Genomic DNA, 25857 nt, shown 5'->3' with positions numbered 1-25857 from the left:
AGCTGTCCCACAAGCCAATCTCTTGACCTGACCCTAGAGAATCCCTCAAAATCAGGCCCTCACAGCTGACTTTGGACCTGAAGTGAGCCAAAGGATTGGAATGCAGATAAGGAGGGGAACCCTTCGCAGGTATTAATGAAAGAGGTCAGCTATGACGTGGAGGCAATCTCATGGGCAAAGAAAAGGTACTCTGGGAAGCAGGAGCACGTCTACATGTTTTCTCTGGTGAAAGGAGACTGATGGGAATTGACATCCATTTCCAGTCAAACGAGTGGAACCACGTTACTTCCACCAGCCCTTCGCACCTCCACCTCTCATCCCTTTCCGCATGGAGAAACATACCAGACAGGTGATTTTGGTCAACAATTTACTTGGCACGAAGCCAAAGACATGAGAGCCCCGTCCTGTCCATATTCTGCTCCCTAGACCTCGTAAGGAAAGGGAGGATTGCTGAGGTTTTCCCTCTGCGTTGCTCCGCACCTGGGCTGATTAGTAGCAGGCGAAACTACTAGCGACGTCCCTTCCCCTGCCGAGATTCTCTTCACGATTCCAGGGAGAAACTGCACGCTACATAGACTTAAACAGCGGCTTGATAACGTTCAAACTCCCGTTCCCGACATTCCCATCTTTTCAACTATTCCACAAGATTTTTTTTGAATATATGCTCCGAGCCAGGCACTGTGGACTTCTAATCTGTTCTTAGCCAGAGAGAAGGAGAAGCAGGCGCGGGGGACCAGTCTCCGCTCCCAGCTGCAGAGTTACAGTCCCCATCCCTCCCGGGCGCCCATCCCAGTGATTATTCTCCGAGCTCCCCACCCAGTTGATGTGACAGGCTCGTGGCCCAATCCCCTTCCTGGTTCCCAGGCCGGCCGCTAGCACCACCCGAGCCAATGGCGGCGGCCGAGGGGCGGAGGGGGCTGGCAGGAGGGGAGGGAGCGCTGGCTTTAGAACCACAGCCGCAAAGATTCCGAGAGGCAGAAGTTGTCTGAGTGCGTCGATCCGAGGCTGTCGAGCCAGATCCAGTACTCTGCGACTTTATGTAAGTGCTCTGTAGGCACGAGAGGGCACAAGGGGAGCGGGGTTCCCTGGGCGTGGGCAGGAGTGGGTCCAGGGGAGAGCATCTCCGGGAACCGCAGCAGGAACGCGCCTCGCACGGGAGGCGGGGGGCAGAGAGGGACGCTGGAGAAATTTCCGTTCTAGCCTTTGGGCGCCAAAGCGATCATTTGCATCAAGGATGGATGAGAGTGACAGAGTGTTCCCCACGACCACCGCTGGCCGCAAACAGGTTTTCTGTCTTAACTATAGAGATGGTGCTTTCTCACCAGTTGTTCTTAACTTGTTGCCAGCCTTGGGCTGGCGTCCTTGACGCCAACCCATGCCCTTCTCCCCTTCCGTGGCTGCGGCCCCAAAGTGGAAACTGAGCGCCTAACTTCCCTCTGTCGTCCTTCTCCAGCTACTGCCACCCCCACCCTACCCCCCTCCTGCCCCGGACACAGGAAATCCCGGAGCCGGCAGCCTGCGACGCCTCCAGCTCTCGCTCGCCCGCCTCGGGTGACCTCGCGGGCTCCCCGGGGCCCCGGGGCTCTGGGGGTGTGCTGTGCCCCAGGGAAGGAACGAGGCTCCGGTTGCCTGCCTTCCGCCAGCTTCCCTTGCGATTAGCGAGAGCGTCGCGATCGCACCGCGTCTCCCTATGAGTAAGCACTTTTTCCTTTCAGTAGCAGAACATCTCCCGGGCCGTTTGGGCAGTACCTTTCCGTTCTCTCTCTCCAGACTGCGCGCCGCCCGTCTGCTCCTTTCTCAGCTCCTCTGGCTCTGCAGCCCCGAGCGCGCTGTCCGGGCAGCGGCAGCCGGGACCTCTCGGGGCTCTCTGGGAGGCAGAGCCAAAGGGGCGGTGGGAGGGGGGATAATATCCACCCTCCCCCGACACAGCTGCACTTGCCGGTGTTTACTTTTCTCCACTCGCAGTACTTAAGCGCTCTAATGAGAGGCCGGGGGACGCCGACCACCCCCGCCCTGGCTTCTTGCCAGTCCCGAAGTTGCCGCCGCCGCCGCTGCTACTGCTCTTGCGTGCTGGCGGCTCCGACGGCTTGGCTCCAGGGCAGGAGATGATCCCAGCCTGGGAGGTGCAGTGGGGTTAATGCTGTCTGACACTTGCCTTACGCGATGCTTCTTGCTCCTCACTTCATCTGCACAACATCCCTGGAGGTGCAGAAGGTTGAGTTTAGAACTAACTGGGTTGGAGAGCTTCGCCATTTAAGAGCAGATAGCTAGGGGCCCGGCTTGTTATGAGGAGTGGGGGTTGGGGAGGAGAGCTTGGCTGGGCACACAGTAGGTAGAAAACGTAGGTGAAATTAAAAACTGCTGAGAGAGAAGCACTTACTCTACTGGATGTCGCAATGTATTTGGGAGCCTAAACTTGATCCTGGAGATGCAATTTACAGTGAATTCCAACGAAGTGGCCGAAGTCCCACACATGCCAATTGGCATCACGTGTCCCAAGTCTCTGATGCCCCTAGGGTAATGGTCACATGGCTTATTTTGACTTTAAAACTGGAATGTAATGGCTGAAGCCCATTTTCCAAAAACTACTGGGACAAAAAAGGGGAGGGGGTGTGAACTACCCTCTCCTCGAGGGAATTCGACTTGGATTTGGATGAGAGGAACAGAGAGAGAATTTGTTGTTCAGATTTTATCCAAAATAAAAACAGAAGCTGTTTTTAAAATAAGGTCTTGAAATATGTTTGTGCTGGGACATCTCTCTCCCTTGTGGCCCTTCAATCTAGTTATGGCTTTTCTAAATTTTAAAAATATCTTACTAATTATTTTCTAGGAAAATCTCCCTTTTATTCATGCCCTATTTCATCCCTAAATGATAGATATGAAACCATATCCCATAAGGTAGTGTTAAAAAAATAAGGCTTTGTCCATATTCCTGGATCTACCCTCTATATTCTAATTGAACTGGTCTCTATGTTAGGCATCTGCTGGAAGGTGGTGGGTAATCTGACTAAAATTAATCATCAGTTATTGTGATTTGGAATTAATTGGATCAGAAATCAGGCACAAAGACAGTGGACACTAAATTTGATAAATCCAGCTGTTTGGGTTTTTGCCTGTCAATAGTTGGGTAGATGATAAGACGACACTGAAATAACTCCCGTATTGACCAACACCCGCCCATGCGGCCCAAGTTAAGGTTACTGTTGGAAAAACGTGGCAATTTCGCTGTTCGGATTATATATTGCAGAGTATAGAAATGAACAGAGAAATCTCGAGGTCAGGAGTGTAAAAGCTGTCCTTATTTATAAAAAGTGGATCCAGTTGATACGTAATTCAGCCTTGAAAACAACTAGGGCAGCTAAAAATGAAACTGGGAACATTTCAGAGGTTTTGGCTTTGTATGCCTTAGCCAAAAACCGTTTGACTACTGCAGCAACCTCCGAATGACGGGAGCGCTCCATTTTCGCGCTGTGCATGGGTTTCTGAGCCTAAAAGCTAGAACTACTTTAAAGCACACAGTTCTGACCCCAAGGCTAGCCTTGCAGCACAGATTAGTTAGAACTGGATTTCATCTGCACCTGAGTTATTGGAGTTAACTACACTGGTAGATAGACCCCCCTAGTGGAAGTGAGGTGATAATATAATTTTAGACAACTAATAAATATTTAACCTCAAAAAAAGGAGAGTACAACTATCCAACTAGGTTGAAGTGGTAGGGAGATGAGCTCTTTTTAAAATATTATTGATGTCGAAATAGGATCATCACTAGGCACTTGGCCCACAGCTTTTCGTTGTCTTAGGATGTCCACTCATTTAAAACCACTGACTTCATTTTTTAGAGGTATGATCTAATGAACTCAGGTTTTATTAAAATTAGGGAGTTGTGAGTCTAATTCTTAATTTCGACTATTAGATCTAGCAAGTTTGCAACCTCTTTACATCAAGTGGGGCCCCAAACAATTGTGCTCTACCTTGACTTAACACAGACGGTCAGCACGGAAGTGCAAGGTCTCTGGTCTGCTGCTGTCATCTAGATTCCATTGTTAAAAATGTCTAGGTTTATGCATTTGGGGTAGGATTAATTATAACGAGTAATATTTTTATTGAGATTAAGTCTCTTCTACAGATGGTTACACTCACATTAGACTTGACCATGACTGTTGTGGCAGAATGTCAGTGTCCAAGGCGCCATCAGAAACCAAATGAAATTTTGCTCCCAAGCAAACACTGTGACTGTTAGTGAAAAGAAGGGGGTAGCCTGGCCATGGTACTTGAGCACTAAAGTGATTCTTTTTGGTGAGACTGAAAGTGAAAAAGAAGAAAATCCACTTGCCACTATTCCATGTTTGTTTTAGGCATTATTTCCACTTGCCTTTCCAAGGAATTTACTGACATAATATTTTTAGCACATATGATAAATTCATGCATTTGCTACTGTGCTTGATGTAGCATAATCTAGTTGGAATGTGTATGCCAAACTGTTTTTTGCTGTTTAGTACAGATTCCATTTAGTACAGATTTATTTAGTATAAAGTAGCTGTTATGAAATTGAAAATGAACATCTATCAGGACATGACAACTTACGTATCTGTTTTTAGAATCACTTTGTACTTGCTCATATGACAGTATTTCGTTTGGTAAAAAGTAATCCAGAGGGGGGAAAATTTGATCTGTGAAAATAATAAAACTCAGTTTACAAGAAAACAGCTACATCATGTTTTGAGTCTGTATAATTATTCTAGAGAGTGATATACCGTATAACGTATGTTCAATGTGTTGGAGGTTTCAAAAGCTTTTTGGATACATTACCAGCGGTCACAACTAGCTGTTTTTAGTTATGAGAGAGCTTTGGTTAAAGTATGGCTTAGAAATATAAACAACTGCCCAGTCATGCAATGTCAGTCTCAGGAGAAGTTCTGATAATACTTGGGCCAACTTGTAGCGATGGAGGTGAGGCAGTTTCCAAAAAATTCAGTTATGTTTAATAATACTGAATTTGCCTTATTCTTAACACTTGAAAGACAAATATTAGTGAGTACGAACTGCTTTAGGGATGAAAAAGCATTGTTGAATGAAAATTAAAATTCTAGGGGGGAAGTATGTTGGACTTGGCTCCAAAAGAACTGGATTCTAGACACGGCTCTGCCACTGACTCATAGCATGACCTTGAGAAAGTCACTTAACATTATTATATATTTTTTTCTGCTTTATCTCCCCAACCCCGGCCCCGTACATAGTTGTATATCTTAGTTGCAGGTCCTTCTAGTTGTGGGATGTGGGACGCTGCCTCAACGTGGCCTGACGAGCAGTGCCCTGTCCGCGCCCAGGATCCGAACCCTGGGCCGCCACAGCGGAGCGCGCGAACTTAACCACTCGGCCACGGAGCCGGCCCCATAACATTATTATATTGATAACTAACATTGAGTACGTACATGTCCAGACACCATGCGTTTTCTCATTTATAAAATGAGGGCATGACTCAAGGTTTTTGGTTTTCTGGGAATTTTTTTTCAAATACTTATAGTCTGGCTTATTTCAGTTATATTTGTCAGTTGAGTTATCAAATTTCAATACACCTATATTGAACCAAGCTAAATACCTTGTTGGCAAATTGGTGACTCCTCAGGAAGATAATCACCAGTGGCTTATAACATGACTAATGTTAGTTCTTTAAAATATAGAGGTACCTTTTTTTTTTTGAGGAAGATTAGCCCTGAGCTAACTACTGCCAGTCCTCCTCTTTTTGCTGAGGAAGCCTGGCCCTGAGCTAACGTCCGTGCCCATCTTCCTCTACTTTATATGTGGGATGCTTCCCACAGCATGGCTTGCCAAGGGGTGTCATGTCCACACCCGGGATCCAAACTGGCGAACCCCGGGTGCTGAATCGCAACGTGCGCACTTAACCGCTGTGCCACTGGCCGGCCCCAGAGGTACCATTTATATCATTCCTTAACAAGGATTTTTTGTACATTCAACCCATTGATTTTATATTATGAGAAAGCTTGATTTTTCCTAACGGTCTAGAAATTTTTTGGATGGTAAGGAGGTCGTGTTGTTAATTGGAAAAGGCATTGAGCCAGGGTCTTTTAGTCCTCTACAGTTTGGACAGATGGGCCATCTTAAGTAAATCATGGAAGCTCTCTGTGTTCATATCTGAATTTTACTTTATTTGTAAGCCATCTGTTTCCAATCTATGTATTTCACAGGCAAGCTGAAAGGCTAAGTGAGCAATGTGAGCCTTGGCTCTTCAGCAGACAGGTGCTGTATAAATCCAAAGTACTGGAGTAGTATATCATAGGAACACTGAAGCTTTAACAAGAGTTAACAGAAAAGGTAGAATTCTCATCACTTAAGTCTTGCCGCATTTTTATTTGTCTGTAAATGTTCCCCAGCCATCCAATTTTACAAGCAAAGGAGAAATAAAGCCAGACATCATATAATGAAAAATAAGAGAAACGGTTGATAACAAGAGAATAAAAATCTGTATGCAATACTTAGTATTTTTTCCCTCGAACATTGTGCCAAATAGCCTGTTAAAACCGTTAATGTGGTGGTGGTATTTTTTTTTTTTTACCCTTCTCAGGTAACTGCTGAGCAGTATTTTGGTGTTCGTTGGTAACCGTTACAGAATCCGTTGGCTTATCATATTTCATTCTTAGTTTTGTGATTGCCCATAATAGGAGGTTTTGTGCAAAACTGCCAACAAAAAATAGTGTTTCTCCTTACAGTTGTTCTCTAAAAGAGGACAACATGCAAGTATGGAAAAGCACATAATGGAGGAGATAATCTGCACATTTAAGTGGCATGCCATCATTAACACAGAAAAGGTGAGAAGTTAGTGTAGATCTTCATTGGAAAAGCAAACATGTTGAGCTAGATGATCTCTGAGAGGTCATTTTCAACCTCTACCCTCAAAACTATTAACCTGGAATAAATTTTCAATGTTTGTTATCATGCCAATTACATGATGGTTCTTTAACTCTGCCATTCTTTGAATTATCATGAGTTTTTGTTTTGTTGGTTAAAATTATGTTTAACATTTGTTAAAATGTTATAAATATGTATAAATATAATGTTTTTATATTTATATATAAAGTATATATATAAAGTTTTTACCTTCTATAAAATGAAGTTTTGGAAAGGGAGAATAGCTTTGATATTGGTATCACTGCATTCTGCATTCTATGCTCTAACTACAGAGTGTTCACTCAGATTGACATTCTGCTATTGACACTGAATAATACACTCTTTCATAGACAAATGTAATTTTTAAGCTTTTTTCTGTATTTCTTAATTTGATTGTATATACCCATTTTTGCCATTTCTTACTGTTCTTTTTGATATTTTCGGGCTTGTATTTCAAGTCAGGGAGAATAACCATCATAGACTGCAAAATATTTTCTCAGAGGTGAAAATGCTATTAGGAAATGGTTCCTGGGGCATATCCTTTGGCTGTAGTAGTCCATATGTATGTATGATTTAGTTAGTGTACTGGAGAAGTGTCTTAAGTAGTGCATACTTATGATGATTTTAATCACTTTACTTTGGATTTAAAAAAATACGTCATTGTAAAAATAAAATAGAAAAAGTAAAAGGGTTTTTAAAGAAGAAAATAAAAATTACTCATAATTGTACCACCTGTTCGTATTTTTTTAATCTATTTCCTATGTAGAGAGAAAGATATTTTTAAAATTGGGATCATATTGCATATACAGTTTATATATCCCCTCTTTTCACTTTTACATTATGAAGATGTTTTTACATAATCAAATATTTTTGAAAATCTTTAAAATCATTACATGATATCCTACATAATGGATATTTCATAATTTATTTCACTATTTCCAGGTTGTTGGAATTTTATGTTGTTTTAAAAACCATTTTGCGGTTATTTCTTTGAGATAAATATTTAGAAGAGAAATTCCAAAGATTTTGTTTTTAAAGATGAATTCCCTTGACAACCTCTGAAATATAAACATTGGCTTAAGCAAAAAGAGCCTTGATTTCAAACAGTGGCACTCAAAAAAAAAAGCTGTTCTTTATATCGTGTATTGTATGTGACTCTAAACTGGAGCTGGTTTAGGTAAAGTATATGTCTTGGAAATATTTTGGTGTCCTCTGATCTAGTTAACAGGTGCAAAGCAGGACGAAGTAGAATCCTGTGCGGTATACAATCATAGGAAGTTCTATTTTTTAAAACGGAACTGTTAATGGGGGAAGGGAGACAGGTTTGTTTTGAAGTCGCCTTTAGATTTCAGGTTGCTATAAAACTCAGTTCAAGTTACAGGGCTTATTTGTGACCATAATCCTTCAGTATCCTAAAGAAACTTTTAATCCTGGAGTTGGTTAAATGACTGTGTTTGTTGACAGACTTTTTTATCTCAGGCTTTTCGTCTCTTAAATGACTTTGACATCACTCAATAAACTCAAAGCTTTATATTTCATTCAGGTTGCCTAAATAACTAAACAGAGTCCAATAGTGGTAAAAATTCTGATGCTGCCACTTAATTTGTGCCTAGTTTCAGTGTATGGTGATTCCCCAAATTACAAACACGTGACTTAAATATTTTGCGTATTTGAATGGCTCGTTGTACACTGCATATCCCTCTCCAGACTTATCCCGTGCTGCTTCACAGACCTTTCCCTGATGTTTTTCTCCTTCCCTCGGTTCACCAGTCTCAGTAAGGGAGTGTTGGTCTAGGCATTCCATGATGACCCAGAAGCCATATGGGAGGTTTGTCTGACCTGACAACTTGTTGTCATCACCTTCGCTTTTTTTCCTTCTCAAAAGGATCACGGGCATGCTGTGTTTCATAATCAGAATAAATTTTAGCATAAAATAATGGGGTCCAGTGGCTTTGCTGTTTTATATCTCTGTGACATTGGGAAAGTTTCTCAACTCCTCTAAACCTCAATTTCGCCATCTATAAAATGGGGATAATACCAGTTGTTTTCAGTGTTGGCCTTAGAATTAAATGAGAACATTTGTAAGGAAATTAGTGTATAGGAGGTGCTCGATAAATGTTCCCTTTTACTGGTCAGTTAATGTTGGCTTAGATAATCTTTGTCAGGTATCTATTTTTACCTCTTCCATTTTCCTCGAATTCAAACCCTTTTTCCTTAAGAATCACCATTCAAGATAGATAAGATAGTTTATTTTTTCTATTTTATTTAATGGCATTGTAAAAATTTTGCTTCTATTGCTTTTCATTGTGAATTTGAAGAATTTTTCTAAAGTTCCAGGTTGAAAAAGCTTCTTGGCTTAGGTATGAAACCTATTTACCATTTAATTTATCCTTTTGCGACGATATGCAATCCAACAGACTAAAGAACTCGTCCTCAAAGAAAAAAAGAAAAATTGAAAAAAAAGAAAAATTGGAAGCATGACTCTTTTAACACATTACAAACACCGTTATAAACTCATTGTCACCAATAAATATAGCTTAGATCAGGATGAAAGGTAGTAGGAAATGTTAATGCCTGATTTTAGGAGGAGGAAAAGAATGCTTCAAATTCTTCAGTGTTTCTGCAATAGTAGAAATGTGAATGATAGAAAATTTACTTTTGAAAAAATAGGAGAAAAGAGAAAATAAATTAGTGAAAACTTAAAATGCTGTGGAAGGCAGAGGGTTATAAATTAACTCAATGTCTTTCCAAGATGACATGTAGCCTTTAGAAATGGGTGAATCCAAAACATATTAATCTTGAATTTATGATGTCCATTATTTCCTCTAGTGGAAGCTTTCAAAAGCAAAGGCCAGGAAATGATGAAGGACATTGACACATTCAACAAATATTTTGAGCAGTTTGTGGGTCTCCAGTTTAAAGCTACAGTTGAATCATTTTTTCAAGTGGTTATGAAGAATTAAAATTTTGTATTTTGTCTTATGACAACTAAAAAAACCACATATAGCCAAACTATTGTTGAATGTAGGGAACAAAAAAGTAATATTGATAGATTTACGTGTTTAAAAATATAAGCCAACCCATACATTTGGTGTCTCATCCTAAAGCAAGGTGTTCCAGCATTAGTTGGCCCTCTGAAAAAAAAGCAAACTAGAATATATATATAAGTGCTAGCAAAAGGGGGAAAACTTTCCTAGCCAGAGATTTGTGTAAAGACAAAGAGAAGGTTGATATATCAAGTACCTTGAAATATGTATTATGTAAAAGAAGGCGTATAGGTAATTTATCATAGATGTAAAACTCTGGAAAACTTTAAAATGTGCCCAAAGTTCTCAAGTATATATTGAGATAGTACAAACTACAGATGGAGTAGTAGTTAGCCAAGGATAGTAACATGGACCATGCCTTCATTAGTCTATGTGGAATCGTTTCAGCATTCATTCAACTAAAAGTTTAATGAAGATGTTAGGTGCCAGAGCTATAAGATGGATAAGATTTCTCAGTCTAGTAGAAGAGAGAAACACAAAAGTAATATTGGATTTCATGAAACTAAAAATATTCCTACATGTAAAAAATGAATTTAAATATGGCCTTTTTTCTCAACATAAAATAATTTCCAAATTTAAACCTTGTGTGAACAAAGATATTCATTTATAATCCAATATAATCAAATCTAAACTAAGAACAAATCAAGTTTAAACATTGTTATTTCTTTGCAATAATTATTGCATCCTAAAAAAAGTGCCCACTATGAGTTAATTTTACTTAAATAGAACATTGCTCAGCCTATAAATGAAGGTCAGCAGACACCAGTGTCTTGGAATAAAATAGCCCTTTGGCAAGAAAATGAGCCACACCCCATTTAGTTTTTACAAAAATAAAATTCTTTCCAGCTTTACTAAATTGTAGATGTGGTGCACAGCATGTACTTCTGCAGGAGTTGGTCCTGCAGCTGTGGAAATAGCCATGTGTGCAGAAGCCCTAAAAAACATCGATTCAACATTACTCGTATATGCGGCTCTCATACTTCCTGTATTATGGTATTCTGTTAAGTTTTGTCTGACTCAAGGATAATAGCAAGTAAAGACAGGTATAGCTGATACCTTAATTTCTTGAACGTCTTGATTGTCACAGACTTTAAAATGAGCAGAAAAACCCGGGATTCCAAATCTGATCGTTGTTTCATTTTGGTGGGTGAGGATCAAATGGATGGACTATGTCTGGATGGACTGTGTTTACTGTTCAAGGACAGTACTTAATTCCTGCCGTGTACCATGGAAAGAATTGTACTTCTAGGGAGAAAAGAAAAGAGGCCCTGAGGGGAAGCCCCATTCTCCTCGCTCTTTCACAGTACACCTGGTGCACAGCAGGTCTCCTTATGTGCATTTGAAAGAGTGCAAAATAAATGGCCATGAATGGTCCTTGCTGATAAAGATTAAGTTGTGAAAACCTAATCAGCAAATTAGTAATTTATAAATCACATTGAATAAAATATGTAATGATATCAACCTAGAAGAAAACTAAGCAAATGGCTTCCTTTGTTTTCTTTCTCTTTTAGTTCTTTTAAATGAATGTAATCCATGAGTGAATGTAATGGATGGCGCTTTCATTATGAGAACTGCCTAACTTTAGAATCAGAGAGGAAATTGGGACATAGTAATATTTTTTCACTTTTTAAAGCAGTTTTATTGAGATATAATTCGCATTCTATAGCACTCATGTAAAGTGTACAGTTCAATGGATGTTAGTATCTTCACAGTATGTAAAACCATCACCACAGTCAATTTTCTAACATTTCCATCTCAAATAGAAACCCCAAATTCTTAAAGCTGTCATTTGCCCCAGCCCCCCACCTCCCCAACACTAATTAACCACTAATCTACTATCTGTCTCTGTAGATTTCCCGATTCTGGAGTTTCATATGAATGGAACATATAATTATGTGGTCTTTTGTGACTGGCTTCTTTAAGTTAGCTTATTGTTTTCAAGATTCACTCACATTGTAGCATGTATCAATACTTCGTTCCTTTTTTATGGCTGAATAATAGTCCACTGTATGAATGTATCATAATTTGTTTATCTGTTCATCCATTGATAGACATTTGGGTTATTTCCACTTTTTGGCTATTATGAATAATGGGACATGTTAATACTAAATGTCTGACCACAGGTCAGCTAATGAGTTAGAGGTGGTACTGACAAGATAGCAGTTTATCACTACTCTGCTATTAATGTAAATCCTTGCTTTGATTGACTCTGCAATTTTGATTTCTGCATCTAAGTGTAGCTATTTTTTCTTGTTTCCTGATGCTGAGTAGCTTATCATCAACTTGTTCCCAATACCTTTTTCCTTAGTAATATTTTTACTTGAATAATGGAAAACGTGTAAAAGTTGTATAATCACCTTTTCTAAAACTTATTGTATAGCAGATATATACAAAATGCCTTGTTTATACACATTTTTGAACATCTATAAGGAGCAGAGGTAAGTAGTATTAAATAGTGCAGAATTAAATGATAAATGCCTTGAAACACAATGGTTTCAGTCAACCTAAAGCATTATTGAGTACTCTAATGTATTTATTTTTTAAATTTACTTTTCAAATATGGAATATATCCATAGAACAAAACTCAAAAGCTATAAAGAGTCATGAAGAAAAGAAAAGAAGCCTCCTGCCCCTGAGCCCAGTCTCCCATTTCCCTTCCCAGGTGGTGACCGTTAGTAGAAGTTTCTTGAGGATCCATCCAGAAATAGTCTTGAATACACTTAACGCTTGACATTCTCAGAAGAGCTTGGTATTTTACATTTAGGAAGTGTGGCACTAAGTTTGAGGGAGTCTTTTATCTTTTGGCTTTTTAGGGGTGAATATGAGAATGAGGAATTATCAAAGGATGATAAAAAGAATCACCTTCAGTTTCAGATCAAAGGTTGACCTGAACCTTGACTTCAGATTCACCTGTGTGGCATCAGGTCAAAATAGCTAATGACACCTAGTACTCAACTCTGCCATGATCATCTGGATTCAACCCACAGAGAAATTCCCGGACCCGGTCTCCTTAGTCTTATGGGCAGTTAGTACCTGGCAGACCCCTTAGGAAAGGATAGTCTTCCCTGAGAGAGGAAGGCTGTAGTTCAGTCACGAAAAGATAAAATTTCCAGGAGACCCATTTAGAAGTTCCTATATATAATTAGTTCATTTAACAGGCCTTTATTAATTATCAACAGTGTGCCAGGCACTGGTATCACTAAGATAAATAAAACAATGTGCCGTCATTTGAAGAGCTCAGAGTCTAATCCAACCACTGATTTTTACAAATGAGGCGACAGAGGTCTAATTGATTTTGACTTGCCCCAGCATACAGTGGTTGAGGACAGTGATGGAGGATGGGGTCTCCTGAAACCTAATCCATTGCTCTTCTTACCAGAGATTTAATCACCACTAGGAATGCCTCTTCTTCCCTGAATCAGCTTAGACTAACTGGTGTTTTCTTTCAGATGTTAACGAAGTGGCAGGTGCCATGTCATGAAAGCTGATAGGAACTCTGAGAAATTCACTTCACCTATAACTTGCACAGCTTGGTTTGACTCTTCCATAGCTAGTGGAAATTCATTAACAATAGCTTTAAAATGGTAAATTATTTTTCTAGGTCATATATTTAATCCAGGGTACTCCTATGCTGACAAAGCTGCAGTTCTGATCACTGATTTTAAGAGTTTCTTTGCGGCAGGATTGGAGGGTATGGAGAAAATTAAGGCAGGATTGAGGGTATAGGGAGTGGGAAGAAGGGCACTGCCATTTCAAATCATGTGGTCACAGGCGGCTTCACTGAAAGGAAAATAATTTGAGGCAAGACAGGAGATCAAGGAGTGAGCCGCGTGAACATCTGGGGAAAAGTGTCACTTAAGCAAGTAAATATTTCTAGGAAACACCTAAATTGCAATGCCTTGATGGGTTTTAGCCCTGAAATTCTCCTTTATATCAGCTTTTTATTTTGGTATTGAACAAAAAATAATATCTTCTACCCAGATCAAATACTCTAGTGGAGTCATGAATTGACTGTATATGCTAAGACAATAGCAATAGTTATATCAATAATGTTTTGGAAAGATTAGTGAGAATAATGTTTAAAACAGGGTATGGAATTACGGCAAGCAGATTTTCTTCCCTTTTCCCTATCAATTTAGTTATACTATATTCTGTGTTTAATTCTGAATTAGATTTTTAAGTTAAACTTTTTACTTTGTGATAATTGTAGACATGTACTTATAAGAAATAACATGGAGAGATCTTGTGTACCCTTTACCCAGTTTCCCCCAATGGTAACCTCTTGCAGAACCGTAGTACAATGTCAAAGCCAAGGTGTTGACTTTGATACAGTCAAGATGCAGAACAGTTCCATCACCACTAGAATCCCTTTTGTTACCTTTAAATAACACACGTCTTTCCTCCCCCAAACCCCTCTCTACCCCTGGAAACCACTAATCTGTTCTCTGTTTCTGTAATTTTCTTATTTCAAAAATATTATATAAATGGAATCATAGTGTATGTATCTTTTTGGGATTGGCTTTTTTCACTCAGTATAATTCTCTGGAGATTCATCCAAGTTGTGTAGATTGGTACCTCCTTTCTCTTGCTGAGTAGTATTCCGTGGTGTAGATGTCCCACAGTTGGTTTAACCATTCACTCATTGAAGGACTTCTGGGACATTTCCAGTTTTAGCTATTACAAATAAAGCTGCTATACCCACTTGTGTGCAGGTATTTGTGTAGATGTAAGTTTTCATTTCTCTGGGATTAATGCCCACAGAGTGCAATTGATGCATCATGTGAGTATTGCATGTTTCGTTTTATAAGAAACTTTCAAAACGTTTTCGCAGAGTGACTATATCATTTAATTTCCCACTAGCAATAATATGAGTGGTCCAGTTTCTCCACATCTGTGTCACCATTTGGTATGGTCACTTTTTTGTTTTAGCCATTGTGATTGGTGTGTAGTGATATCTCATTGTGGCTTCATTTTGTATTTCCCAATGGTTAATGATGTTGAACATCTTTTCATGTGTTTATTTCCCATCTGTATAGCCTCTGCAGTGAAATGTCTCTTCATGTCTTTTGCATATTTTCTCATTGGATTTTTTTAATATTTGAGTTTTGAGAGGACTTTATATATTCTAGATAATAATCCTTTGTTAGATAGGTAGTATACAACTATTTTCCTAGTCTGTAGTTTGTCTTTCTATCCTCTAAACAAGATCTTTCACAGAACAAAAAATATTTATTTTGATGAGGCCAAATTTATTAATATTTCTTTTTATAGATTGTCTTTTTGGTGTCATGTCTAAGACCCCTTCACCAAACATAGTTCCTGAAGGATTTTTCAAAAATTTTTTCCCAGGTTTTGTGGTGTTGGGCCTGGCCCTGTGGCTGAGTGGTTAAAGTTCCACACACTCCACTTCGGCAGCTTGGGTTCGCATCCCAGGCACAGACCTACTCCACTCACTAGCCACGCTGTAGACATGTCCCACATACAAAATACAGGAAGATTGGCACAGATGTTAGCTCAGGGCTGGTCTTCCTCAAGCAAAAAAAGAAAGAGGAGGATTGGCAATGGATGTTAGCTCAGGGCAAATCTTCCTCAGCAAAAAAAAAAAAAAGAAAGAAAAATGTTTTATGGTGCTGTGTTTTACATTTAAGTCTGTGACCTGTTTTGAGTTAATTTTTGTGTAAAGATCTGAGGTTTAGGTTGAAGTTTTTGTTTCTTTGTTTGTTTTTTGGTTGTCCAGTTGCTCCAGCACCGTTCCTCCACTGATGTGCTTTTGTACGCTCATCAAAAATTGATTAATCATATTTGTGTAGATCTATTTTTGGGTTCTCTGGTCTGTTCCATTGCTCTATCTCTCTCGCTCTGCCAATACCACACTATCTTGATTGCTGTAGCTATATGGTAAGACATAACACCAGGCAGAATGATTCCACCCATTTTATTTTTGTGTGTTTTACCTGTTCTAGTGTTCTAAGACCCATTTCTTTCCACATACATTTTTAGAATAAGCTGGTCTATGACTACAAAAATCTGTATTAGGATGTTAATATGAATTGCATTAATGAATTGAGTTTTGAGATTGCATATTCAATGCTAATTAAGCTAAAAATGGTAGTTCCATTAAGGCAGAAAATTTAATATCTTCTATACTCATGCTACGTCTTATTTTCTAAAGTCGTACCTATTTTAGTGATTTTTAAATCATTGAATGAATATTATTTGGTCATTTCTGTTTAGAAATAATTTGGATGTCTTTTTATAATTGCTGAAATTGAAGCTTTTTTCCCCCCAAGGAATGATACATTCTTAATTTGGGTATATAACTTTCAAGTTCTAAATCATTGATTGTTTTTGAATTTAAAAATTTTTTGAAGAGTTACATCCAGAATGTTAAAGATCCCCTCCCGTTGGATTTCTGTTTACAAGAACCTAAACCTATTGGTCTACCTTAAGGAAAGCATGGTTTACTTCTTTTGTTTCAAACAAACACTTTTCCCAAAATAGCAAAATAGAGTATGCCACTACAGCATTGGGATTTAGGGTATTGTAGTTTGGAATGCGTTTGTTATTCATGAGTAGTAAATCTAAAGATTTTAAATGAAAACTTTTGTGCATTCTCATACTTTGATCTTTGAGTCTGCAAAATAGAATCTTAAAAATTACAAAGAATCTGGTAAACCTCTTAATTTAAAAAGGAAACTTGGAAACTTACTATTAGGTATGAAAAAAAAGAAGGGGACTGTTAAACTGATTAGAGCTGAAGAACTCAAGAGAAAAACGTCACCTTGTTGCTTTTAGGTGAAGTAAAAGTGAAAGAGATCATGCTTTCATTTCTGTCTTGCTTTCTCAAGATAAAGCTTTTGCACCCTTGTTTCTGTTTAATGATTCAGGGTGGAGGCACAAAAAAACCTTCTGGCTCTCTTTCCCATCCTGTTTATATCCTAAATTGGCTTTTATTGTTTTAGTAAAATATTATCACTGGTAGCCTAGAACATTATGAATACGGTATTAAATTGTTAGACTTAGAAAAAAGGAATTTGAAAATCACAGTCCAATTATACTACCTTAAATACAGTTAGCAGCTTTACCAATGAAAACTTACCTGAGTTAAAGCATAGGGCTCATAATTTTAGTATCATCATTAAAGAGAAATTTACTACCACTAATATCAGCAATTTGGTTCTTCTCCACGTACCCCTAACTTTGTTTAGGTGATGGTCACAGCTGCAGCATATCTTTTGCTGTAATTGAAAAAAGTGTAATTTAAGGAAGAATGCAATATAATGGCACTCATCAGAAACAGATATTCCAGTTTCTTTCTTCACATGTAAATTATCTGCATTTTTTATATTTATGTGGTCTAATGAGAGCCTTTTAAAAGCTCCTTCTCTAAAGCAGTGAATTCTCAGAGCCAGTGAGCCTAAGACAGTCGACAACATCAAAAGAACCCTGCTAATGGCGTTAGCCAGTTTCTGAGGTAATATATATAGCACCGGGGGAGAAATAAACTGGGAGAGGGAAGAAATTACTCTTGTGTGGATGACTTTTTGCTAACTATGATTTTTAGCAAGTGAAAGCCACAAAAGTCATTTGATTTGTGGCAGAATTAATTATAATGAGACCTTTTTAGCTGTACCAGGTAACAGACTGCCAAATAAAACACTGAGCAAGCAACACTGGTCAGTTACAATTCACTCTTTAGAAATCTGAGCCAGCCTAGCGTTATATTTATGAATTCAACTCCGTTTTCAAAGAAATAGAATTGAGGCATCTCAGCAAAATTAAATTAATAAAATTTATGGAGCATCTCCCATACATTTGAATGGTAAGGGCATATAACACTTTATGAGACCATGGTATTTTTGCAGCCAATCTTAAGGATAAATCGACATTGTGTTCAGGATTCTGCATTGGGCCAAACTTAACAATGACCATTATGTGTAGAAAATAGCAACCATTGTTGTTGAATTAAACTCTCTCTGGAGATTAAAAAAATATTTTTTAATTAAGCTAATAAAACCTTAATGTCAACATAGCCAAAGAAATAAACATAACCAGAGAAGAATGGGTAGCAGCAGATAACACAGTGCATTTGTTGGACTATTACTGGTAAAGGAATCCTAAACTGTGTAGAACTGGTGACTCTTTACTTGTCTAAAAAAGCAATTCCAGAAGTTACACATATGCAAATTTGGATTTTTCAGCTAGACCTTTAAGCAGGCTGTCCATGACAGACTCCCAATGAAATGGAATTAATTTGTGTTGTGTTTTGAAAGTGTATATATGTGCTTGCTCAAGAATTACATGGAAGAGTTAGACTGACGTAGAGTGCTTGGTGATTCTTGAAGTGAATGTTGGCAATCTTAAGGACGTTTTATTAGAGAATGAGGCAACAGTTTTTCTCGGGGAGCATGTCTCCACAGTAATAGCGGAAGTCAGAAAATATTTCACATGCAAATATTTCTGAACCTCTTCATCAATGCATTTAACACTTTGAAGTGATGGCAACATCTGGTAACAAGTAGAAACCAGCGTCTTATAAACTATGGCTTCGTGTTACCACTTCATCTGAATTAGTCATTTAAAGGGGTTTTATGTCTTCCTAAAAACTGACAAGGTTAATCTTGGGCTAGGGCAGGCCGGCAGGAAATGCTAAGGCGGCTCTTTCTTTTGAAGGTTTCATTATTCCTTGTGAGGTCAAAAAGTAGTCGTTTTAAAGTTTAGAAAGCTAGAGAAGTGATATCTTGACAGCTAAGTGAGATTTTTCTTTCTTTTTTTGTGTGGCAAGTATCAGGGAAAACTCAATAAAATTCAGAGTTGTTTATATTTTCCACTCCACTTCTTTTGTCTGAAATGCCTTTATTTTCTAAAAGTGGAGAATTAAAAACATCATTTCAATTACCAATATGATCATGGATTCGATGTAACTAGAAAGATATAACCTGCCGTTTGTTTGGCCAGATTAGTTCTCAGCAATCATCCTATTTTGTAGAGTTACCCAATGTAGATGCCTTTTATGTTTGTTTATTTGAGTTGCGTTAAAAGTGCTAAAAGTTGGTTCTTGATTATGTAATAAACCACTACAGCAAATGACAGTGAGTTTAATTCCTTTAGGATGCAATGTCGTTATCACAGATTAATTTAAGAGACAACTTAGTGAGTGTCTACTGTGTGCCAGGCGCTGTTCTGGATGCTTGAGACAGATTAGTGAATGAAGCAGACAAATCACTGCCCTCATAGAGCTTAATGAATATTAAATATTAAAACACTAGAGCTATCACTCAGTTTTTAAAGACCTTCATTGAATGAGTTTTGAGAACTCATGCACATTTTATTTGAAGTTTGAATAGGGAGAAATTGACATTTTATTTGGAAGATATGGCAATAAACTAGAAGCTGATAAATATTTGATTTTTTGATTCTCACTTTTATTTTTCATTTATCAGTGTTATAATTGAACCCCTTGAATAACCAGGGAATGTTAATAGCTTAACTTGTGGATTTATTCTTTGGGACGGGCTTAATTTGTGTGGAGGAGGGTGGTGAAAGGACCTAGTAGCCCTGGAAATTAATGTTCAAGTGTGGCATTTGTAAACGTTGTCTTCTGTCATTTGAAGCATTATAGAATACTTACTACATGTAATGTTCACCATGGAAAATGAATGTATTACTCAGTTATTTTTGCCTATGTGAGTAGTACAAGAGCTGACTCAAAGGAGATGACATGATGGTTCCTGTCCTGAAGTGAAATAAGATGATGGGTTGTGGTGGAAAAATGATGTGGTCATGCCCATATTTGCACACATCTCTTGTTCGTTTCCTTTTATAGAGGAAAACCAAAGAGAGTCTCATTTCTTATTTTTTTATTTCCTTTTTAAATTTTCTTTTCATGCGAATTTTTCTTTCTTTTTTCTTAAAATTGCATTATAATGATTTGCAATTCAGTTGGCCCAGGTTGTGCTTTGTAATAGCATAAGTGCCACTTAAAGTGGTCATAGTGGAGGCATTATACCCATGTTAGGGAATTAATTACATAGATGGACACAGACACTCTGAGCCCTTTGGGTGTGAAAGGCATGTTTCATAAATCTTTATTTTCCAGATGCCATCTAATACAGTGCCTTCTACAGAGTGGGTGGCCATTCAGTATTTGTCTAGTGAATGAATACGAGCCAGGAGTTTTATTTTTGCTTTCCAAAATTCCAAATTCTTATAAGCACATGGAATTTTTTAAAACTTATTTTTACGGAAATTTACAAACATACAAAGCAAAATAGCATAATGAACCCCCAGCTTCAACAATTATCAATATTTGATATTCTTGTTTCATCTTTTCTCTCCCTTCTTTTTTATTTGTTCTTTGGGATTTGCTTTAAAATAACCCATATATTATTTTACCCATAAATACTATAGTGCACTTAGTTTTTAATATTTTAAAATAGTTATAATGTCTGCATTTCATGCAGAGTTTAACTTTTAAACCCTTTCTGTTCCAGTTTATCTCAGAGAAGGAAATTTTTACTGTTTATCAGAAGAAAAATCTGATTTGCTATACATGAGCTGGCTATTTTTAAGTAGTTTCATAATAAATATATTGTCTTTCTTAATCTTCTAAAGAAATTTATTAAAAGTTTCTAAGCTACACTATCATGAGAAATTTATGTGTTATGGACCTGAACCTGATTCTGAAAAATGTGCTTTGGAGTAGATAAGCTGTAGATTGGTCCCCTCAGAATTGATATTAATAAATTAATTTTTCTTTTCACAAGGCAACAGCCACAGAACTCACATTAAAACCTATATATGCAATTCTGGAATGTGTTCTCAGTTTTGAAATTTCTTGTTAAAACTTTCAGACCTTATTTTTTTGTCTCTTTAAAATCAGATGAATCCATCACAAATATTACTAAATAAAGCACCAGTTCTCAAAAAAAAATGTGGCATATGGTCCCTTGGGGACCAAAATTACTTGCATAATAACACTGAGATGTTGTTTGCTTTTCACTGTGTTGACATTTGCACTGGTGGTGCAAAAGCAATGGTGGGTAACACTGCTGGTGCCTTAGCAAGAAGCAAGGCAGTGGCACCACACTGTATTACGAGTCATCGTATTCAACACCATTGGAAATAGATGGTATTGAACGGTTTCCTCACCATTGGAAGAAGACCTACAGCATGCATTTCATTTAGAAATGTCCTTGATGAAGCAGGAAAAATTAATTTTATTAAGTCTCAACTCTCAGGTATACATCTTTTTAATATTCCATATGATGAGATGGGGAGCACACATAAAGCATTTCTCCTGCTTATGGATGCACAGTAGTTGTCTTGAGGAAAAGCACTTGTGCAGTTGTTTGAGTTGCCAGCTAAACTACCTACATTTTTAAAAATAGAAAACCGTGGGGCCAGCCCAGTGGTGCAGTGGTTAAGTTCACACGTTCTGCTTCCTCGGCCCAGGATTCACTGGTGCGGGCCCCGGGTGTGGACATGGCACCACTTGGCACACCATGCTGTGGTAGGCGTCCCACATACAAAGTAGAGGAAGATGGGCACGGATGTTAGCTCAGGGCCAGTCTTCCTCAGCAAAAAGAGGAGGATTGGCAGCAGTTAGCTCAGGGCCAAGCTTCCTCAAAAAATAAATAAATAAATAAATAAATAAAATAGAAAACTGTTATTACTTGAAAGATCGAATGACATATTAGCTGATTATTCAGATCTGAGTATTTGGCAGATATTTTATCAAAAATGAACTAAATGCGGGGCTGGCCCCGTGGCCGAGTGGTTAAGTTCGCACGCTCCGCTGCAGGCGGCCCAGTGTTTCGTCGGTTCGAATCCTGGGCGCGGACATGGCACTGCTCGTCAGACCACGCTGAGGCAGCGTCCCACATGCTACAACTAGAGGAACCCACAACGAAGAATACACAACTATGTACCGGGGGGCTTTGGGGAGAAAAAGGAAAAAATAAAATCTTTAAAAAAAAAAAAAAAAAAAATGAACTAAATGTGCCTGTCACTGCAAGGAAAGTAACTGAGAGTATTTGTTACCAATGATAAAATCAGAGCTTTCAAGGAAAAATTCAAATTTTTGAAAACTTGTATCGGCTACCAAGTGTCAATACTTAGACTTTTCTAATGAGATTGGTGGTGTTTTTAATGAAAGTGACTTGTTAGATATTGTAAAATAAAGTGTGACAACATTTGGAAGATTTGCATTAGTCAAACAATATTGTTCCAAATGACCAGTGCATGATGTTACAGCATCAAGCATGGATAAAAAATTAAGCATTTAAAGTGTAAGGTAGACCAATGTATTTTAATGTAACAGAGTATGAAAAATTCATTTATATGGTATCAGATTCCATGCCACAACTAACGTTTTAAGAAACTACCACTTCTCAAGTTTTAGTATAGTATTATAAAGAGGAATATTCCTAAGTATCTGAAAAAGTTCTTAAAGTCCTTCTTTTAACAATGTATCTGTGAGAGACCATATTTTTTTCACATACTTGAGCCAAAATGACATATTACGACAGATTGAATGCAGAAGCAGATATGAAAATCCAGCAATCGTTGTATTAATGAAAATCTAGCTGTCGTTGTATTAAGTTAAACAATAAAGCAATTAAAAAATGTGAACAGTATACTCTTCTCACTAATTTTTTGAAAATATAGTGATTTTTCATTTAAAAACGTTATTTAAGTTAACATGTAATGGGTTTATTGTTGTCTTTAAATAGATAAATACCTTAAAAATTTCCCAGTTGTAATTTCTAACATGATAAATGCATTGATGGATCTAACCCGCAGATCAAGAAGCAATTTTGGGTCTTCAGGTCCTGAGGCCAAAAATTTAGGAACTGATGAATTACTTGGGTTTTTTCTTGTTGTTTCCTCTTCTTTCCTTTTTCCTCTCCTGTCTCTTTTTCTTTCCTCTTTCCTTTCCTATCCATCTTTTTTTGAATGAGACACCCTCAGGATAGAAAGGTGTAGAGCATATGAGTTATTCCTTTGTATGATTTTATTAGCTATGAACAGAACATAGATGTCTCTTTTTCCCAGTTTCATTGAGATGTAATTGACATACAGCATTAGGCTAGTTTCAGGTGTACAGCATGATGATTTGATATGTGTGTATATTGTGACACGATCACCACAATAAGTCTGGGTAACATCCACCACCTCACATGGTTACAGTCTTTTTTCTTGTGATGAGAACTTGTAAGATCTACTCCCTTAGCAACTTTCAAATATACAATTTAGTATTGTTAGCTATGGTCACCATAGATGTCTTTTAAATCAGTTTCTTGCCCTGTGTGTAGTTCAGTTGATAATTTTTGGAGGACTTAAAACTACCTTCTATTTATTTCAACCTTTTGTTATAGTGTGTTAGGACAAAGTATATCATTTAATGTATAATAAGACAGAGCTAATAAATATTTACTATTGTGAAGACATCCCTTGGAATATTGAAATTAAAATATTCTTGTGGCTTATTTTCTTCTCAAATATGAAAAAAATGATTACATGAACCAGGTATATTTTATTGTTAAAACTTGACACATCCATGCAACAAGAAGTTTGTGTACCTAATACTACTCCTAATATAAATTTCCTAAACTTTCCAATATAGTCAAAAATTACAGTAGCAATTTCCTGCATGTTAATTTGGCTCCTGTTTTATGTTAGATCCTTTCACTTCAATGCTTCACTTGCTGTGGGTATTATTTGTTTGCTTTATAAGTCATGAAGATGGGTAAAATCCTGTTTCATTAAAGGACAATAGATCAGTGTTATTGAGGTGTGTCATTAAGCACTGTGGGAGAGGCTTCAAGTGTATATGTCACACATAGAATATACCTAGTACTGGGTGTGGTGGAGAGCATGACGTCTGAATGAAAGTTCGAAGAGACTAAAAATACTATGCCTAGGCCTAGCGTTCTAACTGCATGTTACACTGATCCATCGATGAAACTCTTATGTGACTTTGGGCGTGCCTCTTTCCTTCCTTTCCGCCTGAGGTATGTGTGTGTGTCCACAGGTGCATCTGTGTGAACTTTTAACTTTGTGGCTTTGTTCGTAACATCTGAGAGAGAGAGAACTTGAGAGCTTTACGTGTGCAGATAAAACATAGTTTGGTTTCCATTGGCTTTCCTCAGCATTCATCCTGGTGAATTTGGAATGCAATGTAAAAGTTGTTTTCATTCTGTGACCTGCTTCTAAAAATATGAAACCTATTACACAACATTTGCCACCATTTTCTATTCCCAAACCAATTTTCATTACCCGTGGTAAAAACAGAGATTCTGTTCACACAGACAGACACACACATGCACATATACAAACACACTCCTCCTCTCCCCCCGACCCAGCCCCACACATCCACATAGACCTCAGATGATGAGTGAGACATTTAGAAGGTTACAAAACGGGCCCCAGACTAAAACTGGTTGAACTACTGATGTGATAGAACAGTCTTTTAGGAAAAGTCTTAGTGTTTACTAAATAGAAGATGTGCATTTTTGAAGGGAGTATCCATTTCTTGAACTTTTCGCCACAATGTTTTCCAGTTTAAATAAATTCTATTCTGTTATGGTGAACAGACCTTAAAATCAGCAACATGGTCTTGACAGATTTCACTCTGATCAAAGATTAGCTTTAGAGTTCAGAAAGCTGGAAAGCATGTACATTTCAGATGACCAGGAACTGGAAAGTTAAGGAAGCCATTTTTAGTTAGCATTATCATTAAAGAAGTTAATAGCACTTGGGACAGACCCATCTAAGCGGTCTGCAGTGACAAGTATGGCTGAAGAAAAGGTAGGGCTGGGAAAACGCAGTATTTCTGCTCTAACAATGATCCTGTCTTCTTACCTGAGGCAATTTTCTGTGCCCCAATTTTCTCTGTCTGTAAAATGCATGATAATACATACATGTGTATCCAGTTCGCTCAGAGTGCGTGAGCGTTGCTTCCTATCTCATGTATTCCCTGACAGTCACAGGCAGATGATGCTATGCTTATTTTACAAATGGCGAAATTGGGACCTGGGAAAGTTGAAGAGGCTTCACATAGTGAGTCAGCGATGAAAACAGATGGAAAAACACATCCTCTGGCTCCTGCTGCTATATTCCTTCTGTTCTGAATTGTGTTGTCTTTTGATATTTCATGAAGTTTTTGTTGTTGATGAAATAAAGTGCTTCCATTAAGGAGACAAAATGTAATCCAGTGTCTGCTAAGGTGGTTAGTGATGAGGACAGGAGAACACTCTGCCTCATATCATGGACTGTCCCAAATCTTTTTACAAATGAGGGCAGTGTGAGTTGCCTCCTTACTTTGAGATTTCACTATGTTATCATAAAGTGCTTCATTTTGTTTGTTTTATATTATTTATAAAGGACTGGAGTGTCTATTATCTCACTTTCGTTCTTATTAGGTAGACAGAGCAGATCGTATTAGGTGTGTTATATCCCAGACAGATTATAATAATTTCCGCCACTTACTGAACACCTCGCTGGGGACAGATGCTCTTATGTACTTATATCGGCTCATTTAATCATCATAGCAACCCTGTGAAGTGTGTGGAATTAGCTTCACTTTTATAAATATGAACCTAGGGCTCAGAGAAGCTAAGGAATTTCTTCAAGGTCACACAGACTTCAATTCCAGTCTGGCAGACTCCTAAGACCCTGACGCTCCCATTGTGCTCCATTTCCTTTCAGATGATTGGCTTGCCGTGTGTCGGTCTTAGAAATCGCCTCCTGAGACTAGCACAGTACTCCTGTTGATTTTCTGTTCTCTCCCATAAAGGGCGCGCACAACTAACCAGTTGCTTAATTTAGCAATTAGCTGATTAGAGTTGCTACACCAGTTAAAAAGCAAATTTTAATAAGAAGAATAGCAGTTCTCACATAT

At 38.0% G+C, this 25857-nt stretch overlaps 1 protein-coding gene and 1 long non-coding RNA gene across 3 annotated transcripts in view; one reads left to right on the top strand and one right to left on the bottom strand.

Annotated features, from left to right (window-relative positions):
* Positions 1–2157, bottom strand: part of LOC124245625 (uncharacterized) — a 67346-nt gene extending 65189 nt beyond the window's left edge. Inside the window, exon 1 of the long non-coding RNA XR_006890292.1 lies at positions 1750–2157. This is a non-coding gene — a long non-coding RNA (uncharacterized LOC124245625). The remainder of the gene's footprint in view (positions 1–1749) is intronic.
* Positions 933–25857, top strand: part of PLS3 (plastin 3) — a 73386-nt gene continuing 48461 nt past the window's right edge. Inside the window, exon 1 of one of the 2 annotated variants that reach the window (XM_046673131.1) lies at positions 933–1039. The gene's annotated coding sequence lies outside the window, so the exon portion shown is untranslated. The remainder of the gene's footprint in view (positions 1040–25857) is intronic. The other variant, XM_046673134.1, reaches the window with a different exon arrangement.

This window comes from Equus quagga, chromosome 10, assembly GCF_021613505.1.
Source record: "Equus quagga isolate Etosha38 chromosome 10, UCLA_HA_Equagga_1.0, whole genome shotgun sequence".
Taxonomy (NCBI): domain Eukaryota; kingdom Metazoa; phylum Chordata; class Mammalia; order Perissodactyla; family Equidae; genus Equus; species Equus quagga.
This window is presented reverse-complemented; position numbering and strand designations above follow the sequence as displayed.